Genomic DNA, 15341 nt, shown 5'->3' with positions numbered 1-15341 from the left:
ATATAAAAGTTCGATTTAGCTTCAGGGTCTGGAAAGTGTTTGGCTCTTCTGGTTGTCTGTGGTGTGAGTCTTCAACTCACTTGATGTATGACCTCAATGAATACTGTCCCGAAGAGTTTACAGATGGAAGTGTTGGGTTCAAGCTTTTTTTTAATTACGATTTAATTATTATAAAAGATGTCTGCGTTATAAAATAATGTATGATGATAATAATAATAATAATAATAATATTAATAATAATAATAATAATAACTATTTGCTTAATTATTTACTGATAACAAGTTGAGTCATCTTCCGCATTTGTCGATAAACTGGTCCAAACTTTTACAGACTGGTGGACAGTTTGAACAGTTCCTTTGAGCACAATTCCAAAACAGTTCAGATGGTGTATAAAATGTAAGTAAAAAAAAATGCCAATCTCATAAACCCTTATTTTCTTTTTTATTTACAATAAGAGTGAGAACATGTACCATTTTAAGAAAAGTATTAACTTTATTTTGAACTGATAGAAGCCACATGTCTCCTCCAAATAGTTGGAGGAGTATTTTTATTAATCTAATTACATTTAAAATAATAATTGTATTAATTAATTGATGATATTATGACAACTGGCAACACATACTTTGATTAACAGGTTTTTTTTTTTTTTTTTAATTATCTGAAGTTAAAAAGTTAGATAAACCCAACAGATTTAAGCTGCAGACAATGCACAATAGGTGAGCTTATGATTCTAATTTAAGGTTGATAAACCCCCCAAAATATGCCACCATGACTCAAACAGAAAGCTGAATGAGAATCCTTAAAAATATTGCATTAACTCAACTACAACAGGTTATTTAGAATGAGGTCAGTAACATAACTGGGTACAGAAAAAGCAGTAAATTTGGGAAGATGTTCACCATTATGCGAAGAAATAACTTTGTCTACAAATTGTGAACCAATTTCAAAATCATAGTACTCACTGTAAAATTCACTGACTTTGAATATCTCATCAACTGCGGTACATTATGATGTCAAATATTCCAGAAATTTGGAGAAATCTCTGTAGGGGCAAAGATGAAAAACAGTACTGGATGTGATTTTTGAGCCCTTTACAAACAGGAACAATTTTGTTATGGAAATCACTGCATGGGCTCAGGAACACACAAATGCAGGTTAAAGCTCTGCCATACAGAAGAAATCATATATGATTCAGAAACACTGCTTTCTTCTCTGGACCGAAGCACATTTAAAATGTCTTTCTCATGGAAGGCCTTGCTTATTTCAACAAGCCAATTATAAACTACATGCTTCAGCTTTTCAAACAGCAATCCTTTGTCGGAGAATAGTTGGAGTGCTGCATTAACCTGTCTGCAGTCTAGAGCTTTCAAGAAATTTAAAATGTTTGGCCTATCATTAAAAGAAAAGTACAACAAAAAACCTAGGACTGGGATGGGTTTCCACTCCCAAAAGTCTAGTAGCTGTCTCCTCAGTTCCCAGACATTTACAGACTGTTGTTAAAAGAAGATGGCATGCTACACAGTGGTAAACATGGCCCTGTTCCAACTTTTTTGAGGTGTGTTCCTGTCAAATTCAAACAACCTTGTTTTCTTTTCTTGAAATGGTCCATTTTTTCCATTGTAGTCATTTGATGTTTTCTGTGTTTTGTTGTGAAAGACGTGGGTTTATGATATTTGCAAACTTTGCATTTTGTTTTTAATTTACATTTTACACAGCATCCCTACGTGGAAGATATTAGTGTTCAAATATTCACTTACAGCTAAAGTAGACACACGAGCACAGAGAACTTCAAAAGGCTTCTGGTTTTTGTTTAACACAATGAAATATAAAGTATTCCACACACAATACAATATGAGTCTTTCTTCTTCTCAGACCTCACACTACACACCCGAGAAAGCTCCCCAAACATGTCCAGCCTCTGTGTGTGTGTGTGTGGTGTGGCAGGCCAGGGTGCTTTGAATCTCCACACTGCAGGTTTGCCCTCAGATTAAAAATTCATCCTGACAGTACACCCTGAAATCTCAAAGAAAGAAACAACTATTATTTCCACCAGAATTAACGGCACTTAGAAGTCATAACAGGTCAAACAGCTTCATGTGGCATGAAAACGGCTTCTGTGTGCAAACATGCAAATATGCTGGAAATTAGCATAATCTTTCCACATGTCCCTGAGAGCTAAAATGTACTAGTGAAACAAACTGATTCGGATGTTCAGAACAACAATTGAATAGACTGTTGGTAATAAGGAAGCCTGTATGTGAGTTCCAGTGCACAGATTTTGTGCAGATTTTATTTTAAGCTATTGACCTGTATGATTGTGAACACTTTGCCATTGTGGTTTTTATCTACAGTTCTGATGCTCCTCCTTCTCCTTCATGATGGCTGGCCAGTCCTTTTAATGTTGCTGTTTTATGCAAAAACATTTGATGTCCTTAAATTACATAAAGTTATGCGGAACATCTTATGAGTAAAACATTAATGTTTTATACACTTTTGAAACCAGCTTTCTGATATGAACAACTGTCAGTACTTATTTTAATTCCTTGTCATATAATGATGAATTGCCTGCTTTGACTTATGACAGACAGCGCTTACAGAAATGGTTAAATATATCATATAAAATTGATTGTAGGTGAACGCGAAAAGTCATAGACAGAGACTAAGAATGTACATATTTTAATTTTAAAAAATTCTTTATTCATTTACCATGAAATCCACTGAATAGTGCAGCATTACAATGGCAACAAATGGCATACAATAGTATTATTCACAAATGCTGACTAAACTGCCTTTCTCCTCCACTTGTCTCAGAAAGAACAACATTGTGGATGGAGAAGAAGCGGGCAGGCCTTCTGAATTAAAACAGTTACAATATTTAAACATTGTCTGCAAATTGAGATGGGGACTTGCAAATTTAATGGGCCAAATCTTTTTAAAAAATTAAAGCTTTGTTCAGCAATATCATTGCCCTTCCCATCTAATCTTATCTCTTGCAAATCAGATTTCCTTGTTGCAGTGATTTGGTGAAATAAAATCAGGCAGTGGAAACAAGGTGCGTCCATATTTTTACAATATGCCCACTCTTGATTTTTTATCATGGTCAGAGATAAACACATCAATTGGTGGCCTTCATTTTTTGCCAGCTTAAATATTAATTTTCTTTAAACACACTGTCGAATGCAAATGACAGCAGACATCTGAAAGTAGGGCAGAGCTGCAGCTGGCAGAGAGAGGTTGAAAAACATCTGAGAGACAGAGCAAGAGAGAGACTGAAAATAAACTGATGTAAAGCTGTCAGTCAGACAGACTGACCGATGGAAAGACAGAAATCAATCAGACTGATGAAGAACTGTATGCATATAAAAAAAACATATTCAAGTTAATGGACTCTACCACTTTACCATGTGACCAACCTCAGTGGTAGAACAACCTTTAGACAAACATTTGTGGAGTGAAAATTGACTTAGATTGCTGTTGTATTTATAGAGTGACATGAGTAGCTAACATCCCTCTAGAATACCAAGAATCAGGATTTCATTTCTAGTTAAACAGCAGGCACCTTTTGAGAGAACATGTCGCTCTCAGGTCAGGAGCTCAGTGAATTCCATCATGGTACGGCATGATAGGATCCCACCTGTGAAACAAGTCCAGTTGTGAAATTTCCTTGATTCTAAACATTCCACGGTCAGTTGTTATCAGCTGGTATTAAAACAAAGTGGAAGTGATTGGGAGTGACAGGAGCTTACGTAAAATTATAGAGCGGGGCCAGGAGATGCTGAGGCACGTAGTCACAGAGGTCACAAACCTGCAGGATCAATCGCTATAGATCTTCTAACTTCATGTAGTCCTCAGATTAGCTCAGGAAGAGTGCACAGAGAGCTTCATAGACTGGGCTTCCATGATTCAGCAGCTGCATCACCTAGTTTAGTGAAGGGGGGATTACTGTAACAGTATTAGGTATAATGTATGGTATTGTTTTTCAAGAGCTGGGCTCGGCCCCTTAGTTCCAGTGAAAGGAACCTTAATGCTTCAGGATACCAAGACAATTTGGACAATTTTATGCTCCCAACTTTGTGGGAAAGGTTTGCGGATGGCCTGTTCCTGTTCCAACATAACTGGGCACCAAGCAAGGTCCATTAAAGACATGGATGATCAAGTTGGGTATGGAAGAATATATTTAATCTGGCCTGGCCTGAGTCCAGACCTCAGACCAAAAGTACACCTTTGGGATGAATTAGAGCAGAGACTTTGAGCCAGGCCTTCTTGTCCAACATCACTGCCTTGCCTCACAAATGTGCTTCTGGAAGAATGATCAAAAATTCCCATAAAAACTCCTGCAAAGAGTGATCTGACATCATATTAAATCATATGGATTAAGAATGGGATGTCACTCAACTTCATATGTGTTTAAAGGCAAATACTTTTGGAAATATAACGTATGTTTAAATTACTGGACACTTGGCACTTAATACTATATTACTGATACCCTCACATGCAGATCTCTGACTATATTCAAAGGCATCCACAAACATTTTTTTCTGAGGTTCTTAGAAGACATTTTCGGTTTTGGTACAACACCACACTCTTAGCAAAAGCATAAAAAACAGCAGCCTCTTGACACCACAGCAGGTTATTTTTGTTGTAGATGTGTGCTTACTTTTCCCATGTAACAGATTTTTTTTTAAATTTAAATGATAAAAAAAATGTAAAAATGTCAGTGGTGTTTTAAAACACATCTTAAAACCCATTTTTATTCTTTGGCTTTCGGCCCCACAGAGATATAGGGTTTTATAGGTCTTTTAGTTTTTTTAAATGATTTTACTTTTTTTGAAAGATTCCATTTTATTTATATCTTATGTATTACTACTGTTTATTTCCAATATACAACACTTTGTGTCAACTGTGGTTGTTTTAAAGTGCTTTATAAATAAAGATGGATGGATTGAAAAAATTGTGTCTGTTGGCCACAAAAATTTAGACTTCGCTGCCTTCTTTAATGTTATCTTAATTTTTAACAATCTTTCCATTCTAAGAAACTTGTAGGATAAAACACAAACAACTCAAGCTTCTTCTTTTTGTCGCAGTTTGTGGTATCCACAGAGCTACAAATTAAAATTAATTGTGAGTTTTTTTGAAGACCATCACTAAAGTAGCATCATGTCCGTAGCCATACTGTAGCTAACATAAAAGGTCTTCAAAGCACATCCATAATAAGTCAAAATTGCAGTTTCTGGAGTGGCCACTTGAGGCTTACTTCAAAAGCGAGTCAGTTCCCTTAGATGCCCCAACGGCCCAGCTTGACAGCATGTTTAATTTTTTCTTCCTTCATAAGAGCCCTGTGAGTGAATTGTGAATTGTTTTGGATAAATTACCCATTGGGAATTTAACAGAGGCTGTAACCAATAACTACTTCTTAGAGTTAGCCGCAGAATTAGCTGGTAACTTACCTCTCCACCTTATTGTTGAAAAATGGCCACTTCCTGCTCCAAAAACAAACATGGTGGAAGTCAGTCAGTTAACACTGAGGTTTAAAAATTCTGAATCTAAAAGCCAGTGAATGATGTCATTGTGACCACAGCCATCGTTTTTGTACAGTCTATGTACATCGTGCAGTTTTGTATATACAGTCCACAACCATTGTTGCCAGGTATTGGCTGTTTGTGTATTTTAGTGGTGGATGGATCGATCCAAATATTGATTGTATCGATACCAAGTGGGCATCGGTATCGGATTGATGCTAGCCTGGTGGGATCGATTCTTTACTTTAAGTTCAGCTCTTGTTTGCAATGCTGTGGTTTCAGCAAAGACGAAACAGCCAGGTCGCCGGACTTGCCGCTCCTGTGTCAGCGCAGAGCAGGCACACTTTGCTCTCCCTCTTGTGTTTAGATGTTGCGCTGTCACGTGACGTGACTTAGACGCTTTGGGGGTTGTTAAGTTGTTTACATATTATGTATATTTTCACCAGTTGTTGTATTTGTTGTTGAGAATTTTATTTGCAATTTTTGTATTATAGTTTCTCAAAAGTACTTGTTTGTTTTAATTTGTTTACTAGTTTGCGTGCACTTTTTATTTAAGATCTTTCTAAAAAAAAAAAAAAAGGATAATAAAGCATTTTCTATTTAATTATAAACTTTGTCCTAATTATGTCCTGGGTTTTAACTATTTAATAATAAAAAAGGAAACATCACAAAAAACACTTAAGGTCATGAAAACTATTTGAGAATTCAATGACGCATCCACCTTATTTATTGAAAAGTATCGGTATCGGCGATACTGGCCTGTATTTACTTGGTATCGGATCGATACCAAAATATGCAGTATCGCACACCACAAGTGTATTTACAATAATATTAAAGTATGACATTTAGCAATATGATTGATGGGTAATAAATTAAATACAATTCTTGGCATAATGACAATGCCACGGCCTTTCATTGTGCATAAAGACAAGCACGCTGGCTGAACCTGTCGCTGGATATTAAATGTAGCTTAAGTGTATTCCACTTAGAATAGCAGACAGTGGCTTGCACCATATGGACTATGCGGTGTGTGCATGTGTGTGTCCGTATGTGTGTTTGTTTGCATCCCATTATGGGCAGTAGTGCCACTCTCATACTGTACAGTGTATGCCACGACTCCCCATTAAGACCTGTCCTGGGACACTAAACCTCCAAACACACACACACACATATTGGTCTTCATGAAATGGCTTGCCATTTTGCACTTACCATCTCTTCCTCTTCCAAGCTTAGACATACTCTCACATGCACACAAAGACACACACACATAATTATACACATACACATGAATACATGCCTCCAACACACACTGTGCAGACACAACAAGAATCATGTTATGAATGAAGGAAACACAAGGGATGGAGATAGAGGACTACACTGAATCACACACACGCATGCACACACACATATGTGCTAATGCCGCCCTCCTGCTGGCCTCTGTGGAATAGCCATGTCACAATCAAGAGGCTCCCTGGCCCTAATCTGCTTTTTAGGGGCCCGCCACAAACACTCATCTGCATAATCGGGACGACAAGTGTGGAGAGGGTGAAAGAGCAATGCAGGGAGGGAAGGGAGGGGGAGGATAGAAAGAGGATGGATGAAGGAGGAAAGGGTAAAGGGAAGGAAGTTACAGACCTGAGGGAGAAAAGAGTCGTGGCACCAGGATAGAAGAAGGGATAGAAAGAAACAAAACTTGAGAATGAAAAGACCCTAAAAATACAGCAAGGAGGAAAGAGGGCTAGAAGCAGGCTAACTCAAGTTGGAGGAGGAAAACAGGACTGTTGCGTGGTCCTGATGGAAAGAAGGCCAGACTAAGTCATAATGTGTGCATGCGAATAGAGGAGAATGAGGTGTGTCTCAGTTATTGGGTATGACAGTCACACCTGCCGCCCCACCTCACCCCTCACCTCTTCCCCCTCCTTTTGCTTCCCTCTCCCATCAGGAGTCATTAACTACCAACTGAAGGGGGGAGGCCATTTTAAATCCTCCCGTCCTACTTACTCTTTCCCCCACCCTCTGCCTCCTCCTTATTTTAAATAAGACTTCCCATCTTTGTCCTGCTCACATGGTTCTTCTTTCATTTCTGTCTGACCTTGAGATAAACTCAGACTTTCTGCTAAACAAAATTTCATGCTGAGTGTTTGATTGCCTCAACGCTAAATATATTTTCAATATAGCAATTTGACTGCTAACAGCCACATAGCCTTGATGCTCTTAATTTGTTGTTAATATAAAGCAACAATGGTTAGTGGTTATCTAGCATTTGGATTTGGACACTAAAACCAGAAACCAAAGTTCTTATGAAGTTCCTTCACTGCCTTACAAGGTTTTCCTAAAGACCAAGAAACATGTAAAATGAAATGATGTTTCTTAAAAAGGCAAAAATTTCCCGTTTTGCTTTGGCCTTTTTTCCCGTTTTATGTTAGATTTTGCTTGAAAAATAGTTTTGCCTAAAACTGACTCCTTAAGTTCCTTTACACATCATTTAAATGCTTTTTCTGCTGTCTTTTCCACATGCAGATGTATTCGTACGGCCCACCTTTTTCCATTTCTTCATTTTTCTTGCTCGTTGCTCCACACTTTTTCTTTCTTTTGCATATGATATGAGTCACATGCCAAGGCAAGTCCAGTGTTAAAGCGAGCCGAGCAGAGCTTGGGTTCAGGACCCCAGCCGAGGCCCGCATGCAGAGTGGGGATGAACAGGCACATCCATGGACGGGTAATTGAAGGCCCTTTAAAATTCCCACAGAGGACCAATCATGGTTTTCATCTGGGGCTACGTAGGGCTGAGAGGGGCCAGCGGGGGCCTCTTAAATTGAGAAAAGTGACAAGAAGATGTGAAGCAGCTCTGAGACCACAGGCATAAATCTGCACATGGAAAGATTTTAAAGTAAAAGTCACTATAAATTCACCTTGAGAAGTTATGTCGCTAGATTTCAACAACACAAGGTTTGTTACCTCATGTCATTTTAAACAGTTTAATAATTAATATTTATGTTAATAATAATAATTATTATTACACAAACACTGGCCAGCGGATGGAACAGAGACAGACATTAGCTCCAGATGATAAGCCAGAGCACAAGAACTGGCTTGGTTCTAGTGGTTTAAATTTCCACTCACACATCTCTCTTTAAATTTCTATTCACGAATGGTCTGATGCTTGGATGAGTGAGGTTTTTTTCCCACTTAAAACTAGCGTGGTTGATTTCCTACTTCAGTATGTATCATAAATGCAAAATCAAGAATCCATCATGACTGAGCCACATATTCTATGGTAATATTTGCTGCACAGCACTCGTAGACATGATGCATCCTAACAACTACATGCATATTGCATCACCTCGACATATGTTTTCAGGGAATATCTCTTTTATGCATTAATATATACTCTCTGGAGTGTTTGGTGTAACAGGGCATGATGAGTGATTTAAGCACAATAAAACAATCAAAGGGAACCACATTAAAGTTCAGTGATGTTTCTGAGATAGACAACAATAGGGGTATCCTCACAAGGTAGAAGGGCTCAGGGTGAGGAGTGGCCTAAGGCGGAAAAAAATTGGCTTATGGCAGACCAAGTGTTGCTGATTTAATTCAGTGGCAGAAAACATACAATATTTGAAGATTCAAGGTCCCAAGAGGATGAATCCTATTGCCACCGGTAATCCTCTCATTTGTGGCTCAGAATTAAACCTCTGTCTTGATTAAAATAAAAATTAGTTTCAGAAGTGTATCATATATATAAACTTTGGTAACAATGTTTTTGTTTTTTGCTGTCAGCATCAAGTCACCATTTATCTAACACTTTGTGTCTATTCAGGGATTTAGGGTCGCTTCCCATTTGAAGTGTAAGCAATTCAGATCCCAGACCAACCCCCAAACTATGTTACAGACCAAAAGGAACATATAACGTATAAGACTATTAGATTCCACCCAGCTGCTGTATTTGAAATAAGCTGTAAAAGATACTCAACCCAGTTAGCAGATGAAAGTACACTGGAGCACCAGCTAAGCCAAATTAGCTACAAATATCCCATCTGAACCTATGGCATGTCATTTTCCTAATTCCTTTTTTAGTCTTACAAACCATCCACCATACCAACACAATTTCTATTACGATCATATCTTCTGCTATAATTACACATTTCTAAAGAGAATAGTTCAACTAGGCTAATAAATACACACTTGAATGTATAAGAAGTTCTGGTAACTCCTAATTTAGCTAATAATTAATTAAAAAGAACATATCACGAATGAGTATGTAATGCATTCGGGATCACTCCTCGCAATCACATGTCATACTACAGGTGGAGCAAACAGTGACCTAAAGAAATTTTCAGACTGCCATTCTAACCCAACTTGTCACTGGCGTGCCACGCAGAAATGTCGCTTGACCGACATGGACCGTGCTCTCCATGAGCCACAAACCCCTCCTCAACTACTCCTCCAGCTCCTCCCTCTGTGGAAAAAGTTGCATTGCATGTTAGTGAGGGATCGGTGAGTCAGTGTGTGCATGTGTATTTGTGTGTGTGGTGTGTTGCACAAGCTGGGAGTGAGGGGTGGCGTTGGGAGGGTGTTTCCCCAGCGGGACGCATTAACAAGCCCATCCAGTTAAATGTAGCCCCTGCATTACCTAATGTACCGGCCCTTCTCCAGCAGTGTAGGAGACAGCTGCATCCATTATTGATCAGATGGAGCTTCGCCTCTGAAGCTGGAAGCCTGGTGGAGGGAGAGAGATGGAGATGGAGAAAAGGGGGGTGGGGGGGGCAATTGGGAGGAGGGTAGAGAGGGAGAAGATTTGTTGTGAAAGGGAAATGACTCAAAGAGATGATTAGGATTTTGCTCTCATCCCGCTGCCTTTATCACTCTGTCTTACCACATCTTCTCACTCTCTGTCGTCCTCAGTTGCGTCTCCTTCCTACTCATCTTCACTTCCTCCCCTCTACTCTTTCACTTCCCATCCATCTGTCCATGCTTCTCTTTTCTTTTAGAGATGATTTGTAAGCATCAATCATATCTCGTGCTGCCTCTATCCCTGCTGACAGTGGCTTGGCGTCAGTCGCATCATCATCCACATTATCCTGACCATGTTTTCTTGTAATCTCTCTATCTTTCGATCATTCAATCGTCCCTCGCTCCATCATCTATCCCTCCAACCCTCCCTGGCGAGATCGGCTGGGAGGAGAATTTGAATTTCACAGAGTTTATGGAGAGGGGGAGTTTGGGCTTCTTATTCCTCTCTCTTGCCGTATTCATTGTTTGTCTTTCAGTCTTCTGAATTTTTGTCTCTCTGGATTATTAAGTAGATGCTGTCATTCAAGCCAGGAGCTCAAAATAAGCATCCGCCTAAGATCTTTGGCTTTGCCATCAGCTGTATTTACAGCACAGTGGTATTCTGACCTCTGGCCAATTTGATTCATTATGTCTATCTTCATAACAGCTGTCCTAGACTGGACTCATTTGGCCTGTAGGGTCACTCTTTTAAGTACAATGCTGTATAGGGTTATATGCACTACATTAAAAAAATACAATAAAAGCTTCAACAAAACATCATATGTAGAGACCAATCCTGCACTGTTTTAACAATCTGGGAACTCACTGCCCATATTTCAGGTCATCCAGTTTCGCCAAGACAGAAACCAGAAAGTGTCTGGTACCAAAAAATGTTGTCTTGCCTACAGTTTCTATTAATTTGTTTATGAAAATTAGCACTGCCTCAGTCACATGTAATCATCTGATGATGATTCAGTCCTTTCAAGTGATAGATGGAAACAACTGTCAGGAGCACAAAAACAGAGTCAGAGTCCATTTGGCCATTAGGTAGTCATCACCTTGCTAACAGTGTATTGGTATTTATTAACGTGTTTGCCAGCTTCATTGTCTATGTATAATATTGTAACTGTACATATTTTGAACAGTACAGTGTGTGTGTGTGTGTGTGTGTGTGTGTGTGTGTGTGTGTGTGTGTGTGTGTGTGTGTTTGTCTCTGCCTTTGTATGAACTAGAGTTGACCAGGGGGAAGGCTGAATTATTGATGGGAATTTCAGTGCAGAATCGTGAGACAGTTAGCTTTAATTTCCCATTTACTTAGAATAGTGAGAGACAACACTGTGCTAACTAATCAATACAACACAGTGTAGCAATACACACTATGACCTGCAGATGAGGACCGCTGCAAATGTACTAACAGACACGATTCAGAATAAAAACATCCTCCACAACATGGAATTGCAGTACACACTACTTCTGTATGCGACACTGGCTGAATTTCTCACATAGATAAACACAGCTTACTTCATTATTCATACTGGCTACTTGTTGGTTAATCCAGGCATTTGTGTTTTGTAATCAGGGTATTTTTCTTCCCAGATGAAAACACCGGGCAAATGTAAAACTTGTAAATGGACTAGTTCTTATATATTGCTTTGGTGTTCTTCTTGAGCATTCAATGCCCTTTACACACCATACCTCATCTATTCACACCCAGTCATACAAGCACTTTTTTCTACATGATACTTAGACATGCAGACAAAGAAGCCAGGGATCAAACCACCAACCTTCCACTTATTAGAAGACCTGCTCTTCCTCCTGAGCCACCACAATTGTAAGGTACCTGTTACATAACGTCAATTAGACACAAAAATTTGTTTTCTGGTTATACGTGTGCACATAGTGGCAAAGCAAAAGTCAAATAAATGGTAAATGGCCTGCATTTGTATAGCGCTTTACTCAGTCCCTAAGGACCCCAAAGCGCTTTACACTACATTCAGTCATTCACCCATTCACACACAGGCAATGGCAAGCTACATTGTAGCCACAGCTGCCCTGGGGCGCACTGACAGAGGCGAGGCTGCCAGACACTGGCGCCACCAGGCCCTCTGACCACCACCAGTAGGCAAACAGGGGTTAGTATCTTGCCCAAGGATATTTGGCATGCAGCCAGGAGGCAGCCTGGGATCGAACCACCGACCTTCTGATTAGTGGCTGACCTGCTCTGCCACCTGAGCTACAGCCACCCGTTTGCTTACAGCACCTGGTATTCCCAGGCAGTTTCCCATCCAAGTACTAAACAAGCCCAACCTTGCTTAGCTTCCGAGATCAGACGAGATCGGGCGTTGCCAAGGCGGTATGGCCGTAAGCTAATATTCTGTCCTGAATTACTGTTTCTATCTAGCTTCTATCTATCTGCTTTATTCCCTTCTCACACAAGCTGTAGTAAGTGTGTGGATTCAGCTGATCTGTGGAAGTATGTGGGTCGTCTCGTCTGTACCAACAATTAGCTGTGTTGATGTGCAGAACCTTTGGGTGACAGAAGCTAAAATGGTCAACCATCTGTTTCAGGCAGATGATGGGTTATGGTACTGCATTATAAAGGAAAATTCACTTTAATTCAGTTTTTATACATTCAGGTAGTTTTTTGATTTTTTTTAACAGTAAACAATTAAAGAGTGAATTTCAGTGTATAAATCATTGCTGTTCCATGAAAATAAGGCTTTAATTCTTGTAAAACCCTCGCTCCCTCCACCTTCTCCTTCTTTCACTGTATTGATCTCTACCTGAAGTCGGACGATGATCGGAGCTGCTACGCCTCAAAGAACAATTAATTGTGCATGTGATCGATGTTCATCCAGAAATCAATGGACACTCGACTCTTCTCTCTGTCTGTTTGAATATATCAGGGTTTGTGTGTGCATGCTTGTGTGCATGCTTGTGTACACCGGGTTAAAGGGGACATGAAATGCTGCACATATAAAGGCTAATTTACACTATTGGGGGATTATGTTGAAAGTCTATAAAAAGAGGTGGGCATTTTTCCGTGTGACTCACCTACAATGAAAAAATCTAGGGTAACATGTTTTAGCTTCTTAAAATATGTTTGTTCAGCATGTGACTACAGCTGAAAATAAACTCTAAGTGGTTCATCAACAAACAGCTGTATGTAAGATATAGATATCTGCTTTTTATTGAAAATATATATCAATTTTATTGAAATATATCAATAAAATTGAGTGTTTTTTTATGATCCAGTAAAGACCAAGGAATTTTTGGGTAAAAAATTATTACATTCATACACTATATACTGCATGTAAATGAGTGTGTGAATGAACAAATGTGGCATGTATTCTGAAATGCTTTAATTACATGGCACAGCTGACAAATTCACAGATCACCCTTTTGAGTATTTAATAGAAAGCTCTGAAAAGTTGCTTTATTGTCACATAGTTTATAATTTACCAGTTTATATGAACACTTGGCAAAAAAAACAAGAAACTTCTTAAATCCAATGCAATCTGTCAAATCCTTACCTGAAGGTTTCAGTGTTCAGTTTTTAATGATCTCTTGTGATGTTTCTTCACTTCTTTGTTTTTTCTGTCCAGCCAAGTTGATTTTAGGGAACAGAAAACACATGGGTCAAAGTAGAACACAAGTAAACTCATTCAACAACGTGCTCTTGCACAAAAAACACTTACTGAGATTAAGACAAGTGAAAAGCAGACTTGCTGATACGGTTCGCCCGCTGTAGAAATTTTTCCAGGCCTGCTGCTTCTTTTTTTGCCCTCCACTTGTCCATTTTTCTCAAATGCAGACAAATCTGCTAAGTATTTTTATGCACAAACCCACAAAAAACAGACACATTCGTAGATGCAGTTGTGGGTACAAATACACCAACTCCGTCTCCGTGCTGCTAGTCTTTCTTTGTTAGGAGGTAAAATCAATCATCCATCCTCGCGGATGAGACAGTTTGTAGAACCACAGAGCAACCTTGGAATTTTGTTTTCTCCATTAGAGCTTTGTTTTTTCTTCAGTTTTTATGGTTTATATTTCAAAACTACTCGATGGATAAAGAAACTCTGTAAGGAAACAGAAAAACTAGACACACAAATAAAGAAGGATGTGAGGATTACAGATCTTCAGTGTGTCTTGAAAAAGTTTTTCCTAAATTAGTAAAAGTTTGAGTACAGCAAGAGCAACTCGGTAGGTCAGATTTAAAAACTTAACCACAATAATATTTTTGGGACTTCAAGAAAAGTAGTAGTAGTAGTAGTAGTAGTGGTAGTAGTAGTAGTAAACATGATGCAGACCTTTGTTTCCTTTGCAAAAGCCCAACATCCACGACACCTACTGCTACATTACTTTAGTAACGTACGGTAGTCTGCAGAAGTCTTGAGCCACCCTTCATTTTTTCCTTATATTTTGCTAGACAATTGGGGAAAAAGGTCCAGTGATTTACTGAATCTTGTACACACACACACATAGATATACAGTATATAATCAATCAGATTGAAAGTCAGTATTTGGTATGACATTCTTTATTCTTCAGGAGCAACTTGTCTGTATTGACAACAATCCAAAAATTAAAATTTTGGAATTATGACTTCATCAGACCTGTTTCAGCTTATTTTCAATCCAGTTCTTGTGTGACTTTACGTAACTAAGTCTTTTCTGCCAGTTCACTTTCCCTAACAATGGTTTCTTCACAGCCACCTTCGCACCGAGTCAATGTCTGAGGGTTCAGTGAAGTGCAGATGGATCACTTCTAGGTCCAGATGTAGCTCTCTGTCATGGTCCCCTGGGTCCTTGCCATACAACCTGCTATTTTTGTTGTGTTTTGGTATATGTCTTCATTCTCCCTTTTTCCTGGATTTGTGTGTGTGTGCTGGTCTATGTGCATTGTCTGGACCTGAGGAGTTTCCCGCCTTCAAGCTTGCACACCTGGTGGCAATCACACACCTGCAGTGGATCAGTCTTTACTGGGTTGTTCCCCTGAAAGCAGTTAGTGAAGCACTGTGCCGGTTCTTGTTTGCATTCATTGCAAAGTTA

At 39.1% G+C, this 15341-nt stretch overlaps 1 non-coding gene across 1 annotated transcript; it reads right to left on the bottom strand.

Annotated features, from left to right (window-relative positions):
- Positions 1-12540: 12540 nt before the first annotated feature.
- On the bottom strand, positions 12541-12659 carry LOC134638045 (5S ribosomal RNA). The gene has a single exon (XR_010095219.1). It is a non-coding gene; the product is annotated as a 5S ribosomal RNA (ribosomal RNA).
- Positions 12660-15341: the final 2682 nt, after the last annotated feature.

Source organism: Pelmatolapia mariae, linkage group LG10_11 (genome assembly GCF_036321145.2).
Source record: "Pelmatolapia mariae isolate MD_Pm_ZW linkage group LG10_11, Pm_UMD_F_2, whole genome shotgun sequence".
NCBI lineage: Eukaryota > Metazoa > Chordata > Actinopteri > Cichliformes > Cichlidae > Pelmatolapia > Pelmatolapia mariae.
The sequence above is the reverse complement of the archived record's forward strand: the minus strand, read 5'-3'. Positions and strand labels throughout refer to the sequence as shown.